Consider the following 14337-nt stretch of genomic DNA (forward strand, 5'->3'; position numbering starts at 1 on the left):
GGGAGGAAGCAGGGGTGACAGGCAATTTCAGATGAGGTCAAAATCAATAGTCAGGGATTTAGAACTTTGAAGGAAATTATTCAAAATGAAATTAAAATTCAGTGGAAATTATTAACCTGAAGAGGGATAGGATCTGGCTTCTCTTAAAAGATCTCTCCAGCTCCTCTGGAGAACGGATTGGAAGGGGGCAAACCCAGACTCAGGGAAACTACTGCACAGATCCAGGTGAGATGATCCTAGGTCAGGTAAGGGGATGGAATGGCACAGGAGAGAGGGAAAGGACTTGACATATGTCATGTGTTAGCAAAGATGGCATCAAGGTGAAGGAAAGGAGCGAGCAATGACTTGTAGGATTTTTACTGCAATCATTCAAAGGACAGTGGTGCCATTTACTCAGATAGGGATGTCCCGGTGCCTGGCAAATAATACATTGCACCAGCTGGGGCACAAGAAGAGCACACACTGACTGCTACATGCTTTTTATCTTCACAGGTTTTGTTCTCTTGACGGCCTGGCTTCCTATCTTCAGTTTATCCAGTCACCTTGCTCTTTCAGCCAGCTCCGTAATGCAGACCCTTCCATTCGTGAACTTCAGCTGATGTCATCCCCTGTGGCCTAGAGTATTCACTGAAAACCTGCAAGTTTGTACTTCTCTACCCCAACCTGATCTCCAGGTAATACCCTTTCATAAGCTGTCCCCAAAGCAAACCCTTGCATGAAAACGGAAGCAGAACACAATCAAATGCTGAATTTCTGTGTGCACAAAACTACAGAACAAATTTATTCTAAATACATACTCTCCAAACTCATAAACTGTTTTGTCAAAACAAAACAAAACAAAACAAAAAAAAACCCAACCCTATTCTACCAAACATAGTGTGCCAAGATAAATAAAAGTGACCTGTGATAACTTCAAAAGAAAATTCTAGAAAGTAATACAAAATACAAATATTTTACTTCAGAAAAAATAACTACAAATTAAGAAAAAAACATTTTTGGAAGACAGAATTTCCAAATACTTGGCTTCCTTTCATGCCCTAGTCATTATCTTTATTTATTTATTTTCCCACAAAACAGAGTACTTTTCCTCCAAAACTAAGATGAAAAATTAGTCACACATGATGCTTACATATTAAAAAATAATCTAAAAAATACTAGAAATTGTTAATATTGCCCTAAAACTAAATATCTCTGTATCACATCAAATTAAAATATATTATGAATTGTATTCTAGAACTAAAATTATATAATAAGAATTCAAAACAAAAATTCACAGTCCTTTGAACACAGTACACACTATTTATTTTCAACAATGACCTGTTTGTTTACTCTGTGTCATGATCCAACATTGTGTCTTACAAAAGAGAGACTGTTAACAACTGTGATTGTGAAAAATGGAGATCTTAAAAGCAATTATTTTGGATCATTAAGAGAACTCTATATTTTATACTCATATCATGTTGGATAACTTTAAGTAATCATAAAATAGTAAAACAAGAATGACAACAAAAACTACTCAGGTAGTCTCCAGCAGCTTAATTTACATTTTAGACATAAAAATGAGGATAAAACATTTTCAAGACTTTGACTTAAGGTCACAGTTACAAAATATATCTTCTCTTTTAATCAAGAGTTGTAAGCCTCAAAATAAGATTCATAAGATCATTAACAGTTACAAAGTTTCTTTGGCTTTAACTTTAAATAAATGTAACCAAAGAAGCAGCCCTTGTAATACACCTGGTACTTAAATTCTAGCCTTTGATGAGATAACTTTTATAAATGACATTTTTTTTAACAGTTTCTCCAAAAAAGAAAAAAACTTTAGTTAAAATGACCTCTCAAATAATTTGCCTTTACTGTCTTACACTTCCTAAAAAGTATAAATTAAGCATAAACAAATATTCCGAGGTATCAATAGCATGTTTTAAGAAATTTGCCAATAAAGCCAAAAGTTTTAGGATAACCTGCACTTATCTTCTAAATAAAGATTTCTCTTCCAAATATCTGCACTATCTTCCAAAATAAAAATATTTCAAGTTTGAGAAAATCTAATTTTTATGAAAAACGATGTTGCTAAATCAAACAAATTAATTTATTTCAATTATATTTCTTAGTAAGTATTTCATGAATGCTTGTTAACTCTATTAATACCAAAAAGTAACACAGAACGCATCTATTGATTGAAATTTCTGGTCGCAGAACAATCTAATGTTTTTGTTATGGACTGGCAAAATAAATTATCTTTATAATCAATTAATAAATAGAATGCTCTATAGACCGTTGAAATGACATCATCAAAAAATATTGGATGGCATGGGAAAATGTTCAACATATAGAGTTAAGTGCAAAAACGTCATAGACAGTAAGTACATAAAACCAAAACAAAATTAAGAGGCAAAAATATCTGAAGATTAGAACAAACACAAAGTTTAATCAATTTACCTCCATCCACAAAGCTCTAATGAAGTCAGTTAGAAAAAGACCCTCACCCCCAAACTGAAAACTAGAAAAAAGACATGAACGAGTCACAATATTTAACTTCACTAATATTTTTTAAACAAGTAAAAATTCGATAACATTTTTCAAAGTGGTTCCCTCCCTCCAATTTTGTATTTCACTATAACGTTCAGCTTTGGTACAGACATGTGAATTTTTCTCATATTCTGCTAATAGTTAAGAAACAAGGGCGATCACTCTAAGCAAGGTGAAAAGGCTAGTTTCCACATAACTAGATTAACTTGACATCATCTGACTGCTTAAGTTAAATATTTTATAATGTAAAATAGTAATATTTCCCTACATGTTATAAAATTTTGAAAACTTTATGTAAGCTTATGAGAGAATGAAGACCTAACTGAGCATAATTCTTAAGAACACAATTCAGGCATTGAACTACAAATTGTAAAAACCCAATGTCATATCAAACATCATTGGAATATAAATCCACTAAACTCTAACTGCTAATAAGAATAAAGCAAGACCTGAATAATTAAAATATGGCAAATATAAGCTAGTATGCCTATTCTTTCTTTTAGATACAAATAAAAAATAAACATGGTACTTTTGGACAGCTTATTCTCTATAACACTGTACTTAGCATATTTACTAAAACAATTATCTTTTTCATGCTCTTAAGATACCTATACCTTATAAAATAAATTTAAATTCAGTCGAAGAGAGCAGACAAGTGAGAAGAGACATAAACTCCTAAAGTGAGACATGTTTGGTTTCAATACTCTATTTTTTAAAAAAGATTTTATTTGTCAGAGAGAGAGAGAGAGAGAGCACAAGCAGGGGGAAAGGCAGGCAGAGGGAGAAGGTGGCTCTCCACTCAGCAAGGAGCCCAATGTGGGTCTTGATCCCAGAACCCTGGGATCATGACCTGAGCCACCCAGGCGTCCATTTTATTACTTTATAGCAGTGATTCTCAGCTTTTTTTTCCTGCTTCCACTATGTTCTTATGCACAGCACTCTAAATAGTAACATCTCTCAAAATACAGAGTGATTCTCAACAATTGGTATATTTCAGATAGGGATGGGTGGGGACAAGCAGATGTGGTTTAAAAAGATCCCAGTGGAAAATGCCTACAGTTACTTTACCCCAGAGAACAGGTCTTTAGGGATAAAAAATTCCCATTTTATAGTCACAACCTTGTATGTGCACGTGCATATTACACACATATGTTTATGTAGAGAAATGTAGAAATATAACAAAGTTCCATACAACTGTTTACTATTTTATTTTATTTTATTTTTTTAAAGATTTTTATTTATTTATTTGACAGAGAGAGAGACAGCCAGCGAGAGAGGGAACACAAGCAGGGGGAGTGGGAGAGGAAGAAGCAGGCTCATAGCGGAGGAGCCTGATGTGGGACTCGATCCCGGAACGCCGGGATCACGCCCTGAGCCGAAGGCAGGCGCTTAACCGCTGTGCCACCCAGGCGCCCCATACTATTTTAATTATTACAAACACTGTGGGGCACCTGGGTGGTTCAGTCTGTTAAGCAGCCAACTCTTGGTTTTGGCTCAGGTCATAATCTCATGGGTTGTGAGATCGAGCCCCAACTCGATTCTCTCCCTCTGCCCCTCCCCCAACTCTCTGTCTCTCTCAAATATTTTTTTAAAAATTATTATTATTATTACTTACACTAGCCAACAATAAAAATTTTGATAACCACCCAAGGAAAAAAAAAGTACGAGGTAAATGGCCTCGGAACGAGAACAAATGTAAAAAATATTTCTGAATTAACAAAGCAAAACCAAGATTCTTAGCTTAAAAGACAAGCCTATTCCAGCAAGTTCTTCTGTGGATATCAACAAGCTGATTCTAAAGTTTATATGGAAAGGCAAATGACCCAGAATAGCCAACACAATACTGAAAGAGAAGAACAAAACTGGAGGACACACACTAGCCGACTTCAAGGCTCACTTTAAAGTTCCTGCAAAGAGACAGCGTGGTATTGGTGAAAAAACAAACAGATCAGTGGAGTAGAACAGAGAGCCCAGGAATAGACCCACACAAATAAAGTCAAAGAAGCCAAGGCAAATCAATGGGAAAAGGAGACTTTTCCACAAATGATGCTGGAATACCTGGACATCCAGAGGCAGAAGAAAAAGAAGAGGAGGAGGAGGAAGAATCATCATCCAGACACAGAACAGACACCTTTCACAAAAATTAACTCTAAATGGATCATAGATTTATTTTTTTTATGTAAAATACAAAACTATGAAATTCCCAGAGGATAAGATAGGAGAAAAGCTAGGTATCTTAGGGTTTGGCAATGGCTTTTTAGATATAACACCCAAATGGAAGCCATGAAAGAAAAATTGATAAATTGAGCTTTATTAAAATTAGTAACTTCAGCTCTACAAATGACACTATAAAGAGAATGAAAAGACAAGGCACAGATTGGGAGAAAAATCTTTACAGAACACATATCTGATAAAGGACTGCTATCCAAAATATATAAAGAATTCTTAAAAGTCAACAAGAAAATAACCCAATCAAAAAAAAAGGGGGGGGGGTCCAAAACCTAACAGACCCCTCAACAAAGCAGGCATACAGAGGACAAATTAGAATATGAAATGATGCTCCATATCCTATGTGTTCAGGGAAATGCACATTAAAACAACAATGACATACCACTACACACCCATTAGAATGGCCAAAATCCAGAACACTGAAAACACCAAATGTTGGTGGAAGGTGTGGAGCAACAGGAACTCTCATTCATCACTGGTGAAAATATAAAATGGTACAGGCACTGTGGAAGACGATTCAGAGGTTTTTACAAAACTAGACATACTCTTTGCATATGACCCAGCAACCATGCTCCTTGGTATTCACCCAAAGGAGTTAAAAACATGTCCACACAAAAACCTGTATATGGATGTTTATAGCAGCTTGATTCATAACTGCCAAAACCTGGAAGGACCCAAGATGTCCTCCAGTAGGTGAATGGAAAAATAAACTTTGGTATATCCAGACAATGGGCTACTGTTCAGTGCTAAAACAAAAGGAATGATCAAGCCAAGAAAAGATTTAGAGGAAACCTACATGCGTATTATTGAGTGAGAGAAGTCATTCTGAAAAACTACATGCTCTATGAGTCCATCTGTACGACATTAAGGGAAAAGCGGAAGTATGGAGGCAGAAAAAAATGCATGACTGCCAGGGGCTGGAGGGAGAAATGGATGAAGAGGGGAGCACAGGTGATTCTGAGGATCCTGAAACTATTCTGTATGATACCGTAATGATGGAAACATGTCATTACGTTTGTCAAAACCCACAGAATATACAACACAAAGGGTGAACCCTAATGTAAACTATAGGCTTTGGGTGATTACAAAGTGTGACATGGGTTCATCAATTATAACAACTATATCACATTAATATAAAATGTTAATAATAGGGGATATGGGGGGCAGGATAAGGGGGTACAAGGGAACTGTTTGTACTTTCTGCTCAAATTTTCTGTAGATTTGAAACTGCTCAAAAAAATAAAGTCTTAATTTTTTTAAACTCAAAAAGAATGGGTGCCTGGGTGGCTCAGTCAGTTAAGCGTCTGCCTTTGGCTTAGGTCATGATCCCGGGGTCCTGGGATCGAGCCCCACGTCGGGCTCCCTGCTCAGCAGACAGCCTGCTTCTCTCTGTCCTCCCAGCTCGTGCTCTCGCTCACTCTCACTCTCAAATAAATAAAATCTTAAAAAACTAAACAAAACAAAACCTCAAAAAGAAAAGCCCATTCTATCCCTGTCAGCCAGAACCAAAGATGCCTCGAAGAGTGAAAATAAACAACAGCTCAAGCTCAAACAACAATGTACTTGGATCAAGCTCAGAGAAAGGAAACAGATTGTAAGTCAATTAAAACTAAAATGTCAAAAACACCCATCAGGTTACATGGTAGACTGAAAGCAGAAACAAAGCTAGCACAATCAGTATCGGGGAAGAACAGCGAATTTCAACTTCTGGTGAGGCTGGTTACGTTGTTGTAACCTCTCAGCAAACTATCCAGAGAAAACCTGCACATTTGGAAGCAACTCTATCTGAAGAGGAAATAAAGAGATAAATGACATGCACACTGTGGCTGTGGAGAGGTATACTATGAAAGCATCGTTGGACGACTTCAGTGCACACACAGTTTGCTATAAGGTGAGGTAACCTCAAAATTTCCTCATAAATGAAGGAAGCTCATACCAGACACTTTATCTCTGACAGAAATGAAACATTATCAATATATTATTAAGGTATTTTGCATATTATCTCATGGTACCCTAATAAACCTATTTTATTTTTTATTTATTATTTTTTAATTTTTATTCCAGTAGAGTTAACACACAGTGTTACATCAGTTTCAGGTGTACAAAACAAACACTTCTAGACATTACTCAGTGCTCATCACCACAAGTGCCCTCCTTAATCCCCATCACATATTTCACCCCTTCCCCTGCCCAGCTCCCCTCTGGTGACCATCAGTTTGTTCTCTGTAGTTCTAACAAACTTATTCTTATTTCAAGTGATATGCTGGTAAATGTCTCTTTAAAAAAAAAGTTCTGATTTATAGCACTTGCCAATTTCCATTGTGTAAATATAATCATCATGGCTGATTTCAAGCCACCAGGGGTTTAACAACCAGCTGGTAAAATTCCTAGCAGGAACTAGATCCAGAATGCACTACTTCAAGTTATAGCCCACTTATGATGTGGAAATTGACTCCTGATTAAAGTCGCTTGTCACATGGGAGTGAAATTTGTGAAGTTGGGTCCTGAATTCCTAAGCACTTTCAGATCAGTGGCTTTATTTTCTCCACAATCACCAGATTTTGACACACACAGCCCTTTTTTTAAATTCCTTAAAGGTCTAGATTATTAACATACTATTTACTTAGAATAACTACTTCCCAAATCAAATATTTCGGTTGCATCTTCAAATTCATTTACATAAAGTGGGCTAAAAAGAAAAAGCTTTCCCACTTTGATAGGTATTTACTTATATTTTCTTTTAATTCTTTTTTACCCATTTAAATCTATCATCCAACTGCAGTTTATTTGGCGAGATAGTCAATAAAGACATTTTCCCCTAATATTTAATCAATTCTCCTGGGTTCCTTTACTGAAATTCTATCACTGATTTTATCCACTGTCATAAACTAAATCCATATTCAAGTTGTGTTTTCTATTCTTCTCATTAAGAGTCTGGTTTTGGGGGGCATCTGGGTGGCTCAGTCAGTTAAGCACCCGACTCTTGATTTTGGCTCAGGTCCATGATCTTGGGGTCCTGAGATCGAGCCCCGAGTCAGGCTCCACACTCAGTGGGGAATCTGCTTGAGACTCTCTCTCTCTCTGCCCCTCCTCCTGGCTCGCTCACATTCTCTCAAATAAATAAATCTAAACAAACAAACCAAAACAACAACAAAAAGATTCTGGTTTTGGATGTTTTGCCCTGCCTGGTTATATACATACAGAGGGGAAGCTGAGAGAAGAAATTTTTTTTCAAGATTTAATTATGTATTTATTCGAGGGGGGTGGTGGTGAGAATCTCAAGCAGACTCCCTGCTGAGCGCAGAGTCCCACACGGGGCTTGATCCCCCGACCCTGAGATCATGACCTGAACTGAGACCAAGAGTCCAATGCTCAACCGACTGAGCCACCCAGGTGCCCTGAGAAGAAATTCTTTTAAAGAGGAAAAGGACTGAAGGTGAATTAGGCCCAGGACATAGGCTGAAAAAATCTCGTAGGCCTATTTGTACTGGGCTGTTCCTTTAAGTCTTATAGCTTGGGTACCTGTCTTTTTGAGGAATGATATGTTGCTATCTCTTTCTTGATAACAAATTAAACAAATTAATGATACAGTGAAACTACAGTCTCATAATAACAAATGTAGAAAGATCATGGTGAGATAATAAAACACAAGCATAATCAAGTAAAAAAAATCTGTTTTTGCATCAGGACCTCCTTTTAATTACTACACCTTTATAATAGGTTTTATTATCTGTTGGCACAAATACTCCTGTTCACTCATCATCTTCAGTAATTTCTCAGCTATTGTTCACTTATAATTCCAGGCTTATGCATATCTTCATAAATTAATTGGAAAAAAAACTGACATCTTAATTAAGACTTCTTGTGTAGAACCTGGCATACACTCATTAATTTATCTTCCCTTGTGTGCCTCCCCCCAAAATGTATACTTTCCTTCATAAGGGATCTATATAATTCTTTTTTTGGATTTGAATTTTTACTCACTCTTCGAGTTACTAATTTTAAAAATCAGAATATGTAATTCTTACCAATTCTATTCATAAATACTTTAAATTTCTATTGTGTGGATGCCATCATTTTTCTTACTATTCAGTCCAACATTTTTGCTTCTGGTGGAATTTCAATGGATAGAAAAATTAAGACTTCTGCTTGTTCTTTGGACATCTGTTCCTAAAATGTTTATTTATCCTAGTCTAAACTATTCCTACTGAAAACAGTTTCTAAACATAGAAGTCCTATGACATCTTTGGCACATTTCCAATGTTTTTTACTTGAAGTCTACTACAGAAATATCGCTTATTATAAAGCTCAAGAAAAATGACCTATCTCTAAATAATCCATTATTCACTCAGCTAGAATCTCCCTGAGGTTATTATTTTCTTGTACTCTTTGAACCTTCAGAAACTCAGTTAAGGAACTATTCTAAAAATCTAGAAATGATGTGGTATTTTTAAAATGTGCATGAACCCAGGAGTCAGAAGACCAGGGCCCCAAACTTGACTTGGCTACTCAGTATCATTATAATCTTGGTTATATTATTTAACCTTTCTAAGCTTTTGTTTTCCCTCTAGAAAATGAATGGGTTGAATTATATCTCAACCATGGGTATGTATCAGTAGCAACAAGAAAGTTGTTTTCATTTTTGTTCTCCTCTCCTCCTCCCATAAAAACATTCGCTGCCAGTGAAGAAAGCTATTGTGGCAGACTTTCTTCTCTTCTAGCCAGACAAGAATCTGGAGATCAGCACAGCATAGCCCTGAAGTGAAAACAGGAACAACAGGACCCTGCAGGACCTCATCCAGCAAACGTACGTAGACCCAGGGCCTGAGGCAAGTCCACGACCGCATATGGACGTATAACCATCTTCTCTGCCTTCTAAGAAGCTGAGCAGAGTCTAATAAAGGGGGCTGAATCCTCCATACCCAAGGGGCTGAGACGGTAGGAGAAAACAAGGACCAAAGGGACTTCCTCCTAATATCTTAACTGGGGGCTACCGAACCAAGGCTCACAAGGGCTAAGGCTGCTTTCCCTTCTATGACTCTTGGGATTATTCTTTAAAGCACTGTAATTGTACGGCCCACCCTTAATTAGTAGACAAAGAGATAGAACTACGCCCTACAGATATCCAGCAGCCAGAAATAAAGAAAACAAAAATATTTACCAAACATGAGAAGCAAACATCATTATAGGTTCCAACACACTAAATCTATTTCAATTAAAAACAGAAACTAAACAAAGATGCAGACTCTTGCCTTATTATTCAACATCAAGAGGTTAAGGGATAATATAAGTAAATGCAATAACACATAAAAAATTAAAACATTGTTATAAATATTGAAAAAGAAACAAAGCTTTCTTTATTAAAGCAATAATCACCTAGAAAGGAAAATGGATAAAAATCCTCTATTCACAAATATAAAATTAGTCACAATAAATTTAAAAAGGAAAGCACAGGACTTACTTAAGAGGAAACTATAAGAACCCCCCCGTTTTTCTTTTTTAAGTCATCTCTACACTCAACACGGGGCTTGAACTCATGGCCTCGAGATCAAGAATCTCATGCTCCACTGACCGAGCCAGGCAGGTGTTCTTACCAGAACCTCTTAAAGGACATGAAAGAAGATCTGAACAAATGAAAAGATTTATTTGTGTGGAAGAACACTTCTTATTATAATTTTATTACACAAAATTAATATATTAATTATGGCAATTCCAATGAAGATTTCAATGCTATTTTTTTAAGTTGTACTGGATAAAAACCATCTTAAAGTATATACAAGGAGGATTAAATATCCCCAAAAAAGCTGGAAAAAAAATTTTTTTAAAGATTTTATTTATTTAACAGAGTTAGAGACAGCCAGCGAGAGAGGGAACACAAGCAGGGGGAGTGGGAGAGGAAGAAGCAGGCTCATAGCGGAGGAGCCCAATGTGGGGCTCGATCCCACAATGCTGGGATCACGCCCTGAGCCGAAGGCAGACGCTTAACGACTGCGCCACCCAGGCGCCCCACTAAACTTTTTTTTTTTTTTTTTAAATATATAAAGAGGGGCGCCTGGGTGACTCAGTCGGTTAAGCGTCTGCCTTCAGCTCAGGTCACGATCCCAGGGTCCTGGGTCAAGTGCCGCATCAGACTCTCTGCTCAGCAGGGAGGCAGCCAACTTCTCCCTCTCCTTCTGCCTACCTGCTCTGCCTACCTGTGCTCTCTCACTGCCAAATAAATAAATACGATCTTAAAAAAAATTATATATATATATAAAGAATATTTTCTGGGGCGCAGTCGTTAAGTGTCTGCCTTCGGCTCAGGGTGTGATCCCAGCGTTCTGGGATCGAGTCCCATATCAGGCTCCTCCGCTGGAAGCCTGCTTCTTCCTCTCCCACTCCCCCTGCTTGTGTTCCCTCTCTCGCTGGCTGTCTCTCTCTGTCAAATAAATAAATAAAATCTTTAAAAAAAGAAAAAAGACTATTTCCTAAATCAGAAGACAACATAACTATAATCAGAACATATTATAACTATATTTGAAACATTACATCAAAATATAAAAAGACTATTTCAGAATATAATATAACTAATTAATTCAGTAAACACAAGTATGGATAAATCAAATTAATGCAAAACATTAAACAACCTCCTAAAAAAATCCCAGAATAAGAATTCAACAGGGGTAAAACAGGAGAAAAGAGGATGATTTAGTAATAATATTGGAGTATTACCTGACTATTCATCTGAAAAAAATAGATTATATTCAAAAACCAAAGTCCAGATTAATGGGATGTTGGAAATAAAATTTTTTAAGTTTTTAAAAATTTTTAAAGAAAAAACTTAGGCGTCAACATACAGAATCCAGGCGAGAGGAGACTGTTGGCCCGGATAGAAAACCCAAATTATTTAAAAAAGACAAACACATTCAACCAGATAAAAAGTTTAAATATTTATAAGGCAAACAATACCATAAGCAAGACAGGGCAAATTTGGAAAAAAAATATAATGTAGATAATAGCTAATATAAAGTATTCAAAGAGCTCTTAGAAATTAACAAGAAAAAGACAACACAATGGAGAAAAATTGGCAAAAAAATATAATTAGGCAATTCATGTAAGAACAAACCTAAAAAGACAATATATGAAAAAAGATTCAAACTCTGTATACCCAGAAAATGCAAATCAAAGTAGCAATAAGCTTTCACTGTATACACATCAGACTGGCAAATAATAAAATGACTAATCAGCTCTATTGTTGGGAAGGTACAGGGAAACTGACCACTTAACCTGTTGCTGACGGAAATGTAATGTCCACCTGAGTACAGTCCAGCAGGCTGGACAAAAAGATGAGTATTCTCACCCCCTAGAGCACAGCACTGCAGGTATTAATTTCTCTGATCTACAGGCTTCCCATGCAAATTTCTGATTATAATTTAGCTTTGTATGACCTACCCCACAAGGAAAGGAAAGGATAGCTGGCCAGCCCTAGCATTAACACCCACTTGGCATACTTCTCACTGTAAATTAGTAAATTGGCAAACCTAAAAACTTGTTTCTGTCCAATTATATATTACAATTCCACCTTCTGCAAAAGATTTCATATCCACTCTCAGCATGAAAGCAAAGTCCAGTTTTCTGACCCGATCCTGGTCTTTGCTGGCCTTCTCTGGCAATTCCTTCAATCACAGTCAAAATCTCTGGAGTGATGCCCAGGCATCCGTATGTTTCTGACAACTCCCCAGCCCGATTCTAAGGTGCAGCCAAGGTTGAGAATCATTGCCTCACACTATTCATCTTAAGTGGAACAGTTGGTTCTATACGATGATTTTACTGAAAACTAATTCTGATCAATAAGAAGTTTCAAGAACACCATAAATAAGGAAACCTGTGTATAGAATAGCCACAAACAACATCCATCAAGCAATTCGGAGAGTGCTAACTAAATGCGTGTCAGGGGGCAAAGCTCTAGCAAGCAAACTGAGGGGTCAATAAAACAATTCAAAAAACTAATTTTAAGAAGTCATACATGGTTCTCTCAGTTTGAACTAGAAATCTTGACGAACTGATTTTTCTCTTGTGGTTCCAGCCTCTTCACCGAACCACGCCCGAAACCACATATCCTGGTGCCCTATCAATCCTCTGACGCTCATTATCTGTGATTTCAAAGGGTGAGGTTTCAGTGATGAGAACTCGAGAACCATCATCAGTGGCACCCCATGCCTTGTATCCTATAACCAGTCTCGTCACCAAACCCCATCGTACTGAGAGGAATCCCTTCTTTTTCCTGCATGGTTAAGTTCTGAGCGCAGAAGAAGATTCTGTGTAGACTCCTGAAAAAATCTTCCTTCACAGTTATCTCTGCTTCATAGCAGATGAAATAACAACTCCATGTAGCAGCCAGAGTGACTCCTTTCCATCTGAACAACACTAGGCCCTGCACATCAGACCACAGAAAGGCATGCCTCTGTACTCTGCATAAAAATGCACCACTAGCCTTACCTTCAAGGGTGTTACTAAGGCCATTTTATTGGAATCATCATTTTCTTTTCTTCCACAGTCTCCCTACAATAAGAATGACTCATTCATATATTGCTCCAAAATTTTTTGTGAAGCTTTTAGTTTTTCAATTTTTTTTAAGACTTCACTTTTTTTTTTTTAAAGAGCAGTTTTAGGTTCACAGCAAAACAGAGAAGGAGTGGAGAGTTCCCATATACCTTCTGCTCCCACGCTTGCGTCGCCTCCCCATTACCAACATCTCCTACCAGCATGGTCCATTTGTTAGAGTTGATGAACCCACACGGACATGTCATTATCACCCAAAGGCCATCATTTACCCTACAGTTCATTCTTGGTGTTTTATACGCTATGGGTTTGAACAAATGCATCCATCAACATAGTACACTACAGAGTAGTTTCACTGCCCTAAAAATCCTGAGCTCTACCTATTTATCTGACCTTCCCCCTAACCTCTGGCAACTACTTTTCTTACTGTCTCCATAGTTTAACCTTTTCCAGAACATCTTATAGTTGGAATCCTACAGTATGTAGTCTTTTCAGACTGGCTTCTTTCTCTTGGTAATAATGCCTTTAAGTTTCCTACAAATCTTTAAATGGCTTGACAGCTCATTTCATTTTGGCACTTAATATCCCATTGTCTGAATGGACCACAGTTTATCCACTCACCCACTGAAGGACAGCTCCGTTGCTTCCAAGTTTTGGAAAATATGAATAAAGCTGCTCTAAACATCAATGAAGATTATTTTAAATAAAAAAAATCCATTTAATGCATCTAATGTAAATCTGTATTTGTCATTTTTTAAGATTTTATTTATTGATTTGAGAGAGAGAGAGAGAGAGAGAGAGCACCAGTGGAGTAAGGGGCAGGGAGAGAAGCAGGCTCCTCGGCTGAGCAGGGAGCCCGATGTGGGGCTGAATCCCAGGACCCTGAGATCATGACCTGAGCCGAAGGCAGACGCTTAACTGACTGAGCCACCCAGGTGCTCAGTCATTAATATATATAATATATATTATATATAATATATTAATATATTAATAGATATTAGCTCATCCTTCATTTTTATGAATATTTTCACTACT

At 37.1% G+C, this 14337-nt stretch overlaps 1 protein-coding gene across 7 annotated transcripts in view; it reads right to left on the reverse strand.

The window, feature by feature from the left end:
* Window positions 1-14337, reverse strand: part of FRYL (FRY like transcription coactivator) — a 247256-nt gene that overhangs the window by 137233 nt on the left and 95686 nt on the right. The gene's annotated exons all lie outside the window — the stretch shown is intronic.

The sequence above is a fragment of the Ursus arctos genome, unplaced genomic scaffold (genome assembly GCF_023065955.2).
Source record: "Ursus arctos isolate Adak ecotype North America unplaced genomic scaffold, UrsArc2.0 scaffold_9, whole genome shotgun sequence".
Classification (NCBI taxonomy): Eukaryota; Metazoa; Chordata; class Mammalia; order Carnivora; family Ursidae; genus Ursus; species Ursus arctos.